The 14,813-nt window shown below is 38.4% G+C and overlaps 1 protein-coding gene across 2 annotated transcripts in view; it reads right to left on the minus strand.

The window, feature by feature from the left end:
- LOC127977209 (homeobox protein aristaless-like 4) overlaps window positions 1-14,813 on the minus strand; it is a 539,817-nt gene that overhangs the window by 419,380 nt on the left and 105,624 nt on the right. The gene's annotated exons all lie outside the window — the stretch shown is intronic.

Here is a 14,813-nt window from a genome sequence, read left to right on the forward strand (position 1 = left end):
ACCAATGCTGCATATGTTTGATTAGAAATATAGTCAGTACTGTACAGTTTTCCTATATTCTATTTCAATATTTTTTTTTATGTATTTCTGTAATGGAAAAGCTGTATTTTCATCCATTTCTAGAAATTTTTCTCAGGATTATTTGATTATTTTTGGTGTCAATGTAGAAGTTTGAGATGTAGAAGATGACTTTACTGTCACTTCTGATTGTTTTAATGCATCATTGCGGAATAATAAGTAATAACTTCTTACAGTATTAAATTCCTGCTGACTCCAAACGTTTAAGTACCATAGGAAGTTTATACAACAGCTTTATTAGATGATTTCTTGCTGTTAAGACTGCATTGGAAGTTGTAACCAGAGGAGGGCGCTGTTGGTTTACACAAGGTTTCGAACTCCTGACACTCCAGTTAAAGAACTAACATTAAGCAAGTACTAGTACAGTACGTTAATATTCTACTTGTATCATGAAGTTCATGCTAGCCCATGTCGAAAAAGACACCATGAAGTTTTGCATTTAATCATTCTTCTCTTTTATCTGGATATTTTAATAATTACAGACAATATAGAGAATCTTTAATTCCTAATGTATTTATAATTAAAGGGTTATGCATTATGAATGTTATTTGTGCCTATGATGTATTATAATATCCCCACAAGAGGTCTAGCCTTATTCTAATTGAAGTCCAGTTGTCTATTCTTACAGCAGGAAAAGAATGTAGTCTGACAGACGATGAAAATCTTGAAAATGCCTCATATGAAGCTCTGCGGTCCCACAGAGAGAAATGAAGAAACCGCTTTGCTGTCTGTCTGTCATGGAGGACAAGTGACCCCAGAACCACTGCTTGGAAATCTGGCTCTGTGGTTGCATTGAGAGCATCTGAACACGAGCTGGTGGTTTGCTTTAGCATATGATCTAAATCCATGACCCAAATTCAGTTGCATACCCAGTAAATTATTTTTTTCTTCTTCTATGTGCAAATCTGCAATGCTTTTCAAATGAGTGTGATTTATGCTCTCACGGGTTTTTACATATAGGACCAGAGCCGGATTATCCATAAGGGTGCTTGGGCCAGTGCCCAGGGGCACCTACCATTCACAACAACTAGGGGGGCACCACATGACACAAGTTTTAAAAATAGTTTTCGTAAATTGTTTTATTATCTTTATAATTGTTTTTCTCCACAATCTTCCTCAGGGTCCGGTCACCTCTTCTCGTTGTGCAGCTTTTTTTGCCACACTTTTTCCTTCCCACAGACTTCCCACTGAGGTGCCTTGATACAGCACTCTGGGAACAGCCTATTCGTTCAGAAATTTCTTTCTGTGTCTTACCCTCTCGCTTGAGGATGTCAATGATGGCCTTCTGGACAGCAGTCAGGTCGGCAGTCTTACCCATGATTGTGGTTTTGAGTAATGAACCAGGCTGGGAGTTTTTAAAAGCCTCAGGAATCTTTTGCAGGTGTTTAGAGTTAATAAGGTGATTCAGATGATTAGGTTAATAGCTCATTTAGAGAACCTTTTCATGATATGCTAATGTTTTGAGCTGTATGCCAAAATCATCAGTATTAAAACAATTAAAGACCTGAAATATTTCAGTTGGTGTGCATTGAATCTAAAATATATGAAAGTTTAATTGTTATCATTACATTATGGAAAATAATAACTTTTATCACAATATGCTAATTCTTTGAGGAGCCTTATTATTATTTTTGGGCAAACGTGAATTGACGCTGTCAATGAATTGATGTACATTATGAATTGAGACATTTGAATATAGTGCTCACTGCTCGTATGCCTACATGTATGTATCGTATTTTCCAGACTATAAGTCACACTTTTTTTCATAGTTTGGCTTGTCCTGCAACTTATAGTCAGGTGTGAATCATTTATCAAAATTAATTTGACATTAACCAAGAGAAATGAATCAAGTTAAAACATTACCGTCTACAGCCGCGAGAGGGCGCTCTATGCTGCTCAGCTCCTGTAGTCTACACTGAGCAGCATAGAGCGCCCTCTTGAGTCTCGCGGCTGCAGATGGTAATGATTTCTCTTGGTTCTTTGTTCTAAAATAAATGCGACTTATAGTCAAGTGCGACTTATATATGCGACTTACACTTTGGTACGACTTATAGTCTGAAAAATACGGACAAGTTAATGAATTACATTTGAGAAATCACCTTAAATATGTCACCTTAATTACGTCTTAATACGGCCCTGTATAGTACCTACATTTTCGAGCAAATTTGGAATGTTTTAATCTAATATGGTGTCATTTTCAGCTCTTAGTTGTGGAACCCCCATGTTTGATGAACAGAGGTTGGAAACTAACTGCTTTGACTCATCAGCAGCAGAATCTGGAAGTTGGCTAATAAAGTGTATGCCGCTTCCTCTTCTTGTGGTTTCCTGGAAATGGTTTTACTCATCCACAGCACAGTCACCTCCACCTGAGGGCCTCTTCCTCATCCTGCTGGAACTTCCTGTTTTCCGATGTTGGCTCCCTGGCATACTTGAGTCATATTGTATGTAGATCTATAGTCAATGACACAGGGATGTCAGGCCAAAGCTGAGCCTTGACTGTGAATGAACTTTAAAGCTTGCACACAACAATGACATCTTGATATCATATGCATGGGCACTTTGTAACAAACATTTATCATTTCCTTTTTGAAACATAGGGTATTTGGCACATGTTTGGGCAAAATTCACAATTTAAGAATTTACTACCTTTCATTTATACTTCTATAGTCATGAAACATGAGCAAAATTTACATATAAACTAAATTTGTAACCGTATCACGATACACGCAATATTTTAACATAACTTAACATTAGCAAAAACATTGAGAGAGATTGTTTTCACTAATATTTTATGTATCACACAGCCTTAAACCATGTCTGGATTTGGCAAGATTTTGTATTTTTTTTTATTCTTCTGTCCAACAAGCACAGCACAACAGATTCAACATTGATAATAATGGCATATTACTATTATTTCTGAAGGATTGTGTATAGATAATACAGTACTTCATGGGATTTGTAGTTCTTACCATCAAGCAATTTAGTAGCCTACAGTTTTTTTTTTTTTTTTTTACAGTCGAGTTAAAATGCTTCTGTTCAGTTATGTAACACATTCAAGATCAGTTAGTTTCTGAAACTAATAAAAATATCCATAAATCTGTACCGGAGTGTCTCAGTGAGCTTTTTTAATTGAACCAATGCAACTAAAACACCAATAACATTATGAACAATTGTAGCAATTCTGTATTTACAGTAAGGACAGCACATTGTAAATAGGGATACACGATGCTTAAACTAACGAAAAACATAAAATGTTGTCTCGTTATCATTAACCAGAATAAGGTGATAGTCTAAAGCGTAGTCCGCATTAATCAATACACGTTTTGCGTTAATATTTACCATAAATTGTTTCTAATATAGCCTAGTGAAACTGCTGGTTCCTGCTTGAACCCATCTGAATTGATTAGGTGTGTTACGTTCAACTGCGCAGACCATCGGTGTGTGACGTCAAGGTACCGCGAGACCGATAAGCAGGCCGCTTCCAGTCGCTCTTGCGGTTCTTTGATGTACACTGATCGGTTTGCGCAGCGCAGCTACAAGTCGAATGTTTATAAAAAGTTGAGCTGATAAAGTTTAATCATTTTATATGCATTATTGACTGCCTTAATAATATAATTGCGTTAATCGGATTTCACCATTATCTGAGCTATAATAGGTAATAATATTGTTAATGTTTATTTTCTTCACAGACCTATCGTTTCGCTTCATAAGACCACAATATGGATAGACTATTATACTGTATACCTGTAATAATAGCTATTTTCTAATGACTAGTATTTATGTGATCTTTTGCATATATTTAGAACAAATTTCATAAGCGGTATAATAATATATTCTAATATAATAATCTAAAAAAAACGTACTTTAAATATTCAAACTTATTCCACAAACTATACATTTACACTAGAACTATGTATAATACAGTATTTGCATATGTAGGTCCTGCTGTGCAGTGATCCAGGTGACACTGTGGTGACTCAGGCCCTGTTTACACTAGTGTGTTTGTTTTGAGACGGCGTTTGAAAATGAAAACGATCCTCGTCTACACTGCCGTTTTTACTGCATTTCAGAAACGATCTCCATCCATGCTACACAACCAAAACTGCATGTCACATGACCATTCATGCAGTTACAACCACAGATATGTATATATATATATATATATATATATATATATATATATATATATAAGTCTCAGTTTGGCTCCGTTTACACTGAAACGAAACCCCAGAGTTTTCAAACTAAAACAGGGTCTGAAACAGAGTCTCGGTTGTAGTAGTATAAGCGAGGTAGTTAACAAAGTTATGCGTTTTAAAATTAAAATGCACTAGTGTAAACAGGGTCTTTGTGTCTGGGCTTCTTTCTTCTGGGTTCCTCAGGCATGGGCTCTTCACTGATGTCCACATGGATTCGTGGAGCGAAGCTTCTGCTGGTTGTAGAGAAGCTCTCAGTGAACAGGACATATCCATCAGGCTGCTCTTTTTCCAGGAGTGAAGGACATTGAGAGTCTCCCAAAGGTTCTGCTTGATCTTCAGTCCCAGCTCAAGGTTGTTGGGATGTTGCTGACCACTGCGTGTCTTTCTCATGGGCTCTTCCACGGAGCAGTAGATGTCCTGGTATCTCTGGATGCTGCAGCAAGTATGGAGACGGTCTTTTACGGCAGACACAGAGGTGCCGCTGACGAGACTGAGACTGCTGGACAGACAAACTGTAGAGTTGTGAAGAGCTTGTTGCACTTTTGATGAGTCTTCAAGACTTCAGGGACAGTTGTGTTGATTTCAGTCACTTTAGCTGCTGTACTGGCATAAAATGTTGAAGCTCGTTTAAATTTAAACATCAATTGATATCAGTAGTAAGTCAATTAGAAGAGCCTCTATGTTGCATGTCCTATTTTTTGCTTTCGCATTACCACTGTATTCCAGTATGGGTCTCTTCTGTGGATTAGGCTGTAGACAAGCACAGATCATCGGGCAGCATTCTGTGCTAAATGACAAAAAAGACGGCTGAATATTAGTTTAAACTTTACACCTGTTCTCTTTGTTAGCACAGGTCTTATCTGCATGATTTATAAAATTGTGCTTCTTTGTTCTTTGATGACGATCTCAACTTGCGATTGGTCGGGTTGGTCCAGAGGCTGTATGTTCCTTGAACACAATTTTGTACAGGAGAGGAACCCTCATCAGCTTTGTGTGGTACATATCCTTCATATTGAACTCCGGAGGACAGTACACTCTTGTTTCCTGCAGGACAGTGATATTGCCTGATGTTTAATTGATTAACACTGCATGTTGACTATTACATAGGTTGCATTTCTGAGATAATCAAAGCAGAACACATACCATGAAAACTTTGAAGGCTGCACCCAATCATTGCACCTCCATGGTGTCCCAGTTCACCAGCAGGTTCTCCAGCTTAATGTCCTGATGGAAGACACCGCAACATGGCAAATATAAGCAGCATCAGTGACCTGCCGCATAACATGTTTTGCGCTCCCCTCGTCAAGGCTTCCACCACAGAGGTCCACGAAACCAAACAAATCCATGCAAAACCAGGGCCGCTCAATGACCATGATATAATGGATGGTGGGTCGTCCTGCTAGTCCAGCAGTTTAATGATCTGAGGGACAATGGGGCACTTATTGGCCAAGAGTGTCAGGCCAATCTCCATGGGGAGGAGTTTGAGAAGACCAGGCTAAAAGAAAGAAGATAGGCTTGTTTGAGATGCATTGGCTCTGTGTAGACCACCTGATCAACAAAAGTAAAGAATTAACCATTTGCATGTGAACAGAGGTCATATAATTCCAGCCATGAATTCTGAACAGATTTGCAGATTTTGTAGATTAAATATATATTATATATATATATATATATATATATATATATATATATATATAGAGAGAGAGAGAGAGAGAGAGAGAGAGAGAGAGAGAGAGATAGAGAGAGAGAGAGAGAGAGAGAGAGAGCTGTCTGGCATCTCACCTGAGATTATCCACTATAGGCTTCCAGATCCTTCCAGTAGCTGTGAAGAAACCAGTGGTGTAACTCTGCTCTCAGCATCACTGCAAAACCGTGTGAGGGACCCCGTCCCTAACCTACCCTAACCCAGCTGTTTGAACGCTCTAAACATCCTAACAACCATGAAGCAATGCATGAAATATCAATCAGAGAAGTCCAACAACTGCTCAGAAAAATGCTAAAAATAGTTTAGAAAACCATGACAATGCACAGCATGGGCTCTTCACTGATGTCCACATGGATTCGTGGAGCGAAGCTTCTGCTGGTTGTAGAGAAGCTCTCAGTGAACAGGACATATCCATCAGGCTGCTCTTTTTTTCCAGGAGTGAAGGACATTGAGAGTCTCCCAAAGGTTCTGCTTGATCTTCAGTCCCAGCTCAAGTTTATTGGGACGTTGCTGACCACTGCATGTCTTTCTCATGGACTCTTCCACGGAGCAGTAGATGTCCTGGTATCTCTGCATGCTGCAGTGAGGATGGAGACGGTCTTTTTGGATTCAAATGAAAGCATTCTGTCTTTTTAGAAATGACTTTAAAAAGTTATGATCAGCCTAAAGCAAATTTTTTTTTTTAAAAATTAAAAATTGGTGACTGACTTTTTAAGACTAGTCTAAGCAGTTTAGACCCTGGTTCTTCTCGGACGATGCTGTGCATGCTAATGAATCAAGAAAAACTAATTGCGGACACTTAGGCTTATTTAAATGTAAACATCAACTGATATCAATAGTAAGCAAAAGAAGCCCATTTTCACTCAATGGCGATCTTTGAAACCATTGTCTCTCTGGTGTGAAATTGCAGTTCCTGGGGAATTTTTGTTGTTGTTGCTTAAATAGCGTTAAAAAAACATCTATTTTTCAGGCTAGAGCAAGCCAGTGCCCATGCACAGTTTACCGTGCGTTTACACCGTCCGGCGAGAGCGTCAAAGTGGCCGGAAGTCATTCATTTTTAGCGGCTCGTGAGCAGGGGGGCAGGGTTTCATATTTTTGAAGTACCCCTGGGCGCCGCCATTGGCTAGCGGACCCCCACCTGCTGTTAGCATTCCATTGACTCCCATTCATTTTGGCATCACTTTGACAGCGAATAACTTTACATCTGAGGCATTTAAAGACTCAATTTGTCCATAAATTATGTATTTAAATGTATAGAAGGCTCCATTACCTTGTATCTTACGTTATGGTCCCGTAGAAGCAGTTTTTGTAAAAAAATAGGCTAACGATTGCGTCATAACCAGCGACTCTATGTCGCACACTAGAGAAATTACCGTATGGACAGGAGGAGAAGCCCTCAGGCAATCTTTTACTGTCTATGAGACAATCGGGGGGACACAGAGGCATGAAGTCAAGGGAGATAATTAATCAGAATACTTACCAAAATTTGCTACTGTACATGCTCGCCTTCTCTGGAAGATTCGGTGGGTGATTCAGATTTCTCTTGGCACAGCGATTAGAAGATTTACAGGTTGCTCACGTGACATCTACGTCATCAAGATCAGTTTGAGTCTGCGCAGTACGCCCGACCCCCAGGAAGTAAGTGCTTCTAATTGACTTCACTTGTCTCCGTTGAATCCAATGTCTATGGCTGTATCCGAAAACTTAGGCAGGTGACTTGCTGCCTTGCTGTCTAATCGGGCAATGACTTTGCAGGCAGCGTTTTTGCGCGAAGGCACCTCATGAAACTGATTTCGGACAGGCTTCTGAGGCTGCGTAATGGTTTAATGAACTACCACAAAATATAGAGAGCTTTGGTGATAACTAGGTGTATATTTCATTACTGCAATATTAATTTTCTCAGTAGAAATGGCATAAAAAGTGAAAAATGTTGATCAGAAACATACATTTAGACACAAACTGACCACCGACCACAACTTTCAGACGCCATATTTATTTTTGGGCTAAACTCTCATGGAATGGAACGCACAGGATTGTGGGATATTAAAGGCAGCGAAGGATACATCTATGCTGCCTTCAAAAATTGGCCAGATGAAGGCATCTAAGGAGACAGGAAGTGAAGCTAACTCTGATTTCGGACGTGCCTTGATGCCTTCCTATCTTGGAATGCATCATCCGAAGGCAGCATTTTTCAGTTTTCGGATGCAGCCTATGCTCGTGAGTCTTGGACGTCGAGGAGAATTGTGAAAGTCAGGTCAACTTTATGGTAATGAGCTATGACGCGGTTGAGCGGCAATCAATCAGAATGTAGAAATTCATCACTTAAGAGGATTCAAGAGAATGCAGTTCTGTAAAAATTTATTTGATCAAAACGACACCAATTTGACCAATAGCATATTTATGCTACGCTTCAACCAGGACCTTTTGTAATGTAGGCTGCTTCAGTGTTAATGTTAATTAAAGAGCCAGGCTAATAAACATACACATGAACTGCATATTGAAATTAGACAACGTTATACATGAACACAAAAATACACCACGCAAATATTTAGTTTTTACACACACCACAATTTTACTGGTATATTTTGTTAGCAAACATGTAACTATAATTGTTAAGTTCTTTCCATCAATTTCATACCTACATTGAAAATATTTCATGAGGTTAAACGTGCTATACTTGCGGTCAATCTGCACAAGATCAACATGCTTGCCTTTGCGGCTCCTTTAAAAACCGTTCTTAAACATAAGAAGAATAGTATGTACTTGTTAATTTGTATTACTTTGTACTTGTAAGAGTAAGAGAACTTGCACTTGTTTCAGAGTATTTAAAAAAAAATGTTACTCAATATTTCACAAAATAACTATTTTACTGTATTTTTAAACAAATGACTACAGCCTTGGTAAGCATAAGATACTTCTTTTAAAAATCTTACAAATCTTAAAGGGATAGTTCACCCAAGAATTAAAACTTGATGTTTATCTGCTTCCAAGATGTGACTTTGTGACTTTGTTTCTTCAATAGAACACAAACAGATATTTTTAACACAAACCATTGTGGTTGTCAGTTTTATAATTGATGTGAATGGGAAACTTAGATAAAACATTCAATAATAATAATTTAAAAAAAAATACACAAAATTTCTTCTGTGAAGAAACTGAACGGTATTTATGTTGTTTTTACCTCTGATTTAAGCAATGTGCAAACTGCTCGAACTCTCCTAAGCGCGTCCTCCTGAGCACATTCTCAAGAAGGCGCGTGAGGCGCCTTCTTGTTTTATGGTGGATCACAGGCGCGCTGCTTTTTATTTTTATTTTTAAGCGTTCAGACGTTTGTGCTCCGGAGTCATCTGCCGTTGCTAATAATGACCTGTGCTCTCCACCATTACCTACGGAAGTTCTAAGCGGCCATGCATTATAATTTTTTCCTTCTTGTTTTCTCATTATAATGGCTTAATTTTCTCGTTATCGCGACATAACTAAAGTCGTTTCTGTTATAACGACTTCATTTTCTCTAAGAAGTTACAAAACTGCGCCAGCAGGTGGCACTATAGAACTGAATTTAACTGATAGGGTGTTGTACACTATCCACTTTACTGTATGCGAGAACAGTTACTCGACTTTTGTTATGTCGAGATAAAGAGAAAATTAAGTCGTTACAACGGGAAAACAACTTTCGTTATGTTGAGATAATGAGAAAACTAAGTCGTTACAACGAGAAAACAAGAAGGAAAAAAATTATAATGCATGACAGCTTAGAACTTCCGTAAATAGCAGAAGTTTCAGCAAAGAATAAAAGGATCTAAAAATCACTTGCAGTAGCTCTGGTACTAAATTTATTTAAAAGTGGCTATCCCTGTACAGCTGATATCAGCTGCTCCTCCATCTTGTCAGAGGTTTCAATGTTGTTACGGGAAAGGATGAAGCTGATTGGTTGGTTCTTGTCATATGACCCGCTGTGCACTTGCGGCATTCTGAAATATGAAAATGTTTTTATCTTGATGCGGTGTGAATGCGTCTGGAAAAAATTAGTGCGTCGCAAAACGTGCGCTTTGTGACCACGTTGCTTTCAAAATGAGCACTCCTGCCGTGTGCCTAATATTTGAAATAACAAACTTGAGCGTGCAAAAGATGCAATATGTGAACAACCCCTTATAAGTGCATTTCCTCCTCCCTCAAATTGACAGTCCTAATTGAGACTGTAGATAGGGTGTCAATGGTTCACTTTAGAGATAGGTGGCGGTAATGCACTTATAAATCTGCGATCCACCATAAAGCAAGAAGAAGAAGATGCCTCACGCCTGCTTGAGAACGCGCTCGGGAGAGTTCTAACAGTTCACACATTACTTGAATCAGAGGTAAAAAAAAAACTATTAAATTCTGTTCAGTTTATTGCACAGACCGATCATTTTGTGTCTTTACACATCAATGTATTGTCACGAGCGGCAGGATTTAATTGGGTTTTGTTTGTGTATGTTTTTTTGTTTTTGTTTTATTGTATGTTTTAGCCATGATGCCCAATCAGTTCAATTGTAAGACTGACAGACCACAACCGTTTGTGTTAAAAATCTCTGTTTTGGTTCTACTGAAGAAACGAGGGCAGATTCCAGTAAAGAGACAGCTGTAGGGAAAAAGCTGTTCCTGAGTCTAATGATCCTTGTCCAGAAGCTCCTGAAACACCTCTCGAGGGCAGGAGGTTGAACAGTCTTTTTGTCCTTAATAATACTGCGAGTTCAAAGTAGACAGCGTTTTCTCTGGATGTCCTCAATAGCAGGAAGTGATGTCCCTGTGATGCGTTGGGCAGTTTTCACCCTCTGCAGTGCCTTGCGGTCAGCAGGTAGTTATTCAGGCTCATCGGGGAGGACTGTTTCAGCACTGGTACAATGGATGTGGACTTAAAGCATGTTGGCACAGTTGCCTGGGTGAGGGACAGGTTGAGAATGTCTTCATTTTGCTGCTCTGCACATGCCCTAAGCACACGTCAAAGAATGCCGTCGGGGCCAGCAGCCTTGCATGCGTTGATCCGGTTCAGTGCATTGTAGACATCTGTAGAGGTGAGTTTGAGGGGTTGGTGGTCTGCTGAGAGTGAGATCTTGGTGGCCGTCTCTTTGCTGTAACTGTTGAAGCGAGCATAAAAGTAATTTAGCTCGTTAAGGAAATAGATGCCTGTGACCATTGGAGTGGAGTTGCTTGGCTTGTAGTCGCTGATGACCTGGATGCCCTGCCACATGCTTCAGGGGTCAGAGTTGGAAAAGTCTTCCTCTACCTTTAGCTTGTAGCGGTACTTGGACTTTTTGATGCCCCTCCTGAGGCTAGCCCTGGATTTGCTGTAGGCCCGAGCGTCATCTGATCTGAATTACATATCTGAATTCTGTTTACTAAAATATCTTAATCTGAATTCAGAAATTGAAAAGGAAGTTAAAATACATCGATTCAGATTAATTCTGAATGGCAAACTGATTACAAAGAGCACAAATAATAACTGAGAAAACAGCAAGAGAAGAACAATGCTGTGCACTGCATTGAGTCAACAACACAGGAAAGACCAAGAATTTTCCATTACTAAAACAAATATGAAGATCCTTCATAAGGCACATGTTTATCATAGGCCATATTAAGTGATGGTCAAGGCCATTGGGGTGTACTTTCCTGCTTAAGGGTCTCTGGTTTTGCAGTATCTCCACAGTTTTTGAGTCAGGCATTAAATCAGCTGACTCTGCTGATAACTCTGAAACGAATGCTCACGTTTCCTCTGTAAAGTAGGAGAAAGAATTTGTTGAATCAGGAGTTTTTCCTCACATTTGTACCTCTGTGGTTTGAATGTAAATGCAGAGTCTGTACTGCTACTTTATCATCGTTCCGCCACAGCACAATTTCTCTTCTGTGCAGCAGATAACATGATTAGCATTACTTTTGCATACCTGCACATTATCACTTGTGACAAATGTGTTGTGCACATCCGGTCCTGTGCACTGGGTTTCATGTACCAAATCCTGACAGTGGTCATTTATTTTGCCTATTTAATGGTTACTCTTTTCTATTTTGAATCTCATCTGTCCTCTGCCTGTCTGAACTCATTTTGTTGATGGACATGTGGGGGAGGAGAGTGGGAGAGTATGAAAGAGAGTTTACCTGTTTGCTTTCTGTGTGTGTGTGTGTGTGTGTGTGTGTTCACTCTAGAAGACTGTTAAGATGCTTATTAATTCATAACTGAGGTTGTTATCTAAAGATGATGGCTTAAGGTCACTGATGCTGAGAAATGTGTTCAATAAAATGTATTGGTTACTTCACATAAAAATAATTTACTCTTCCTCGTTTCTATCAAAACCTCTGTGACTTTCTATTTTCCATAGAACAAAAAAGTGAAAATATTTTCAGAATTTCCAAGCTTCTCATTTCCATACAATGAAATAGAATTTCCAGGCAAGATTTTAATGGGTATTGACTTGTCAGTGAGTTTTTACATAATTCTATAATATGACTTCTGAAATGTTTCATATTTCATTATGTTTTTATGTATTTTTATGACAGCCCCTGGTCATCCTTCACTTCTCACTGCCTTTAAGAAAGCGGTTTGAACCTTCATCAGAATATCTTGTGCTCGACAGAAGAATGAAAGTCATCCAGGTTTGAACCAACATGAAAACCACTGAATTAAAGGATACAAATAATGACTATAGATGAACTATTCTTTTATACAATGCTATTTTCTGCAGAAAATGTGTATGATATATTGTGTATAATGTCATACGATATGGTATCTGATCCGTATTCTTTCATTCTCTTTCTGTCATTTAAGAAAAAAAAAAAAAGCCTTATTCACACACAGCTGCAAATGATCAAATTAATCCAGATAAACCTGTCATTCCTTGCTGGTATTGGGCCAAGCCGGTCAAATTTGAAGCTTTATTTGCTGTGATGAAATATTTTCGTTGGCTAAATTGAATTTCATTTTTCTCCCTATGCTAAGCAGATGTCATCTCTCTCTGTTTATTCACAGCAGACTCATTTGCTATCTAATGTATGCATATTGTATGCTCCCTCTTGGCAGTTTTGCTATCATTAGTTCACAATACACACTACCCACACTAACAACATTTTTCAATCCATAGTCTTTAGAATAATATGATTACCAATTAGCCTGTTGTTTTAGTCTGAGACATGAGGAGCAACAGAGAAGAAATATATGGAACAAAAGAATAAAGAGATGTAAAAAGGTAAAAACAAAAATGCTATGATAAAATAACTTTCTGTCGGTTTTATCACACCTTGCTCCACCTAAAACATCATCATTATATTTTTGCTATTATTGTTAGCGCTTATCTCATTTTTAGACAAACCTCTCTGCAGAACTCCACAGTCTGGTTCTCATTATTGCTTGAGAAAGCATTTTCTTCATATTTTGCACTCCGTCATGAACAATGGTGGCTGTGGGTACTGTGGCCTTTCACCTATCATTTTTGCAGCAATGGCCAACAATGGCGAAATGTCAGTGGGTAACTTTAGACCACTTTGCCTTGTGTGACGATGTAAAGCGATTACATGCTAATGATGCAAACAATAGATTCCAATTCAACTCCAGTGCCACCACTGAGCTTTGTTTTGCACCCGAGACATCTCATTATCTCATAATCCATGCTATATCTCTTATTTTATTGCTGTATACTGATATTAGAGCAGATGACTAATGATAATGATTGACAATGCTAATTCCAGGACTCCTTGGGGTAATTTTGTATATCCTTTTCAGTGTATTAGCTTCATAAATGGTAAAATGGAGTCTTATTTCCTGCTTATTTAAAAAAAAAAGAAAAATGATTTAAAGTAATGTTTTGGCAGCAATTAGCTGGATCTGAGTTTTGAAGAGAAAATGCAATAGTGTCTCTAAAGGATGTAATACACTGCACAGGGCAATTTTGCAAATGTTTAAAATCTGTAAAAGTTAACTAAAGTCAGAGTTTTCGTCTGCGTTAATCCAGATACATTTCGAAACACTAATTTCAAAACATTCTCTGTCCTTTTTTAAGGGCTTTTTTATGCCTTTTAATGAAACAGGATGGTGGAGAGCTGACTGGAAAAGAGAGGGGTGCAGGTTCAGCAAAGGACCTCAAGATGGGAAACGAACTTGGTTCACCATGAGCGCGGTTGCACTGTATGTCGCCCACTAACCCCAAAGCTATTGGTGCTGCCCTCTGCTCACACTTGCGTTTTAACCATTTTCCAAACATTTCTTGTCCGTGCTGAAATGTTTGAAAACGCAACAAATGCGTAAATTGTAATAATGTCACAATGAGATCAAACAAGATAAAGTTCTCATGCTATTCTTCTAACACAATCATTTTATTAGCAAAACACTCATTCTGTGTATGATCTAAAACGCAACTGGCATCACGTTTTGCCGCAGGACAGCAAATATTCTTTACAAGGATGCAATATGAAGATTGTACAAAGTAAAATAATTTATAATATTATAAAATGATAAACATATACATTTCTACATTATACACATAAGTATATGTTTATAAAAATATCCGACTCATAAGTAAACATGCATAATCATTTTTGCATACTGTTCGTGTTTTCGAATAAATCAACCTAGGATACTTATTTTTCTCAGTGTGGACGGAAGGCCTAATTGTGGCGAAAAATATGTGTTTTCAAATGTATCTGGATATAGACAGCAGATTTTGGACGTCTGGAGTTGACAGATTATACATAACGTCATCCAGTGTATGATGGACACATACTTATTCAGCTTCAGATTATGAATCTATCCAGTTGGTGGATATCAGACATGTTGTCATGCATCTGCTAGAAACAAGGCACCGTTTTCTACA

This window comes from Carassius gibelio, chromosome B18 (genome assembly GCF_023724105.1).
Source record: "Carassius gibelio isolate Cgi1373 ecotype wild population from Czech Republic chromosome B18, carGib1.2-hapl.c, whole genome shotgun sequence".
Taxonomy (NCBI): Eukaryota; Metazoa; Chordata; class Actinopteri; order Cypriniformes; family Cyprinidae; genus Carassius; species Carassius gibelio.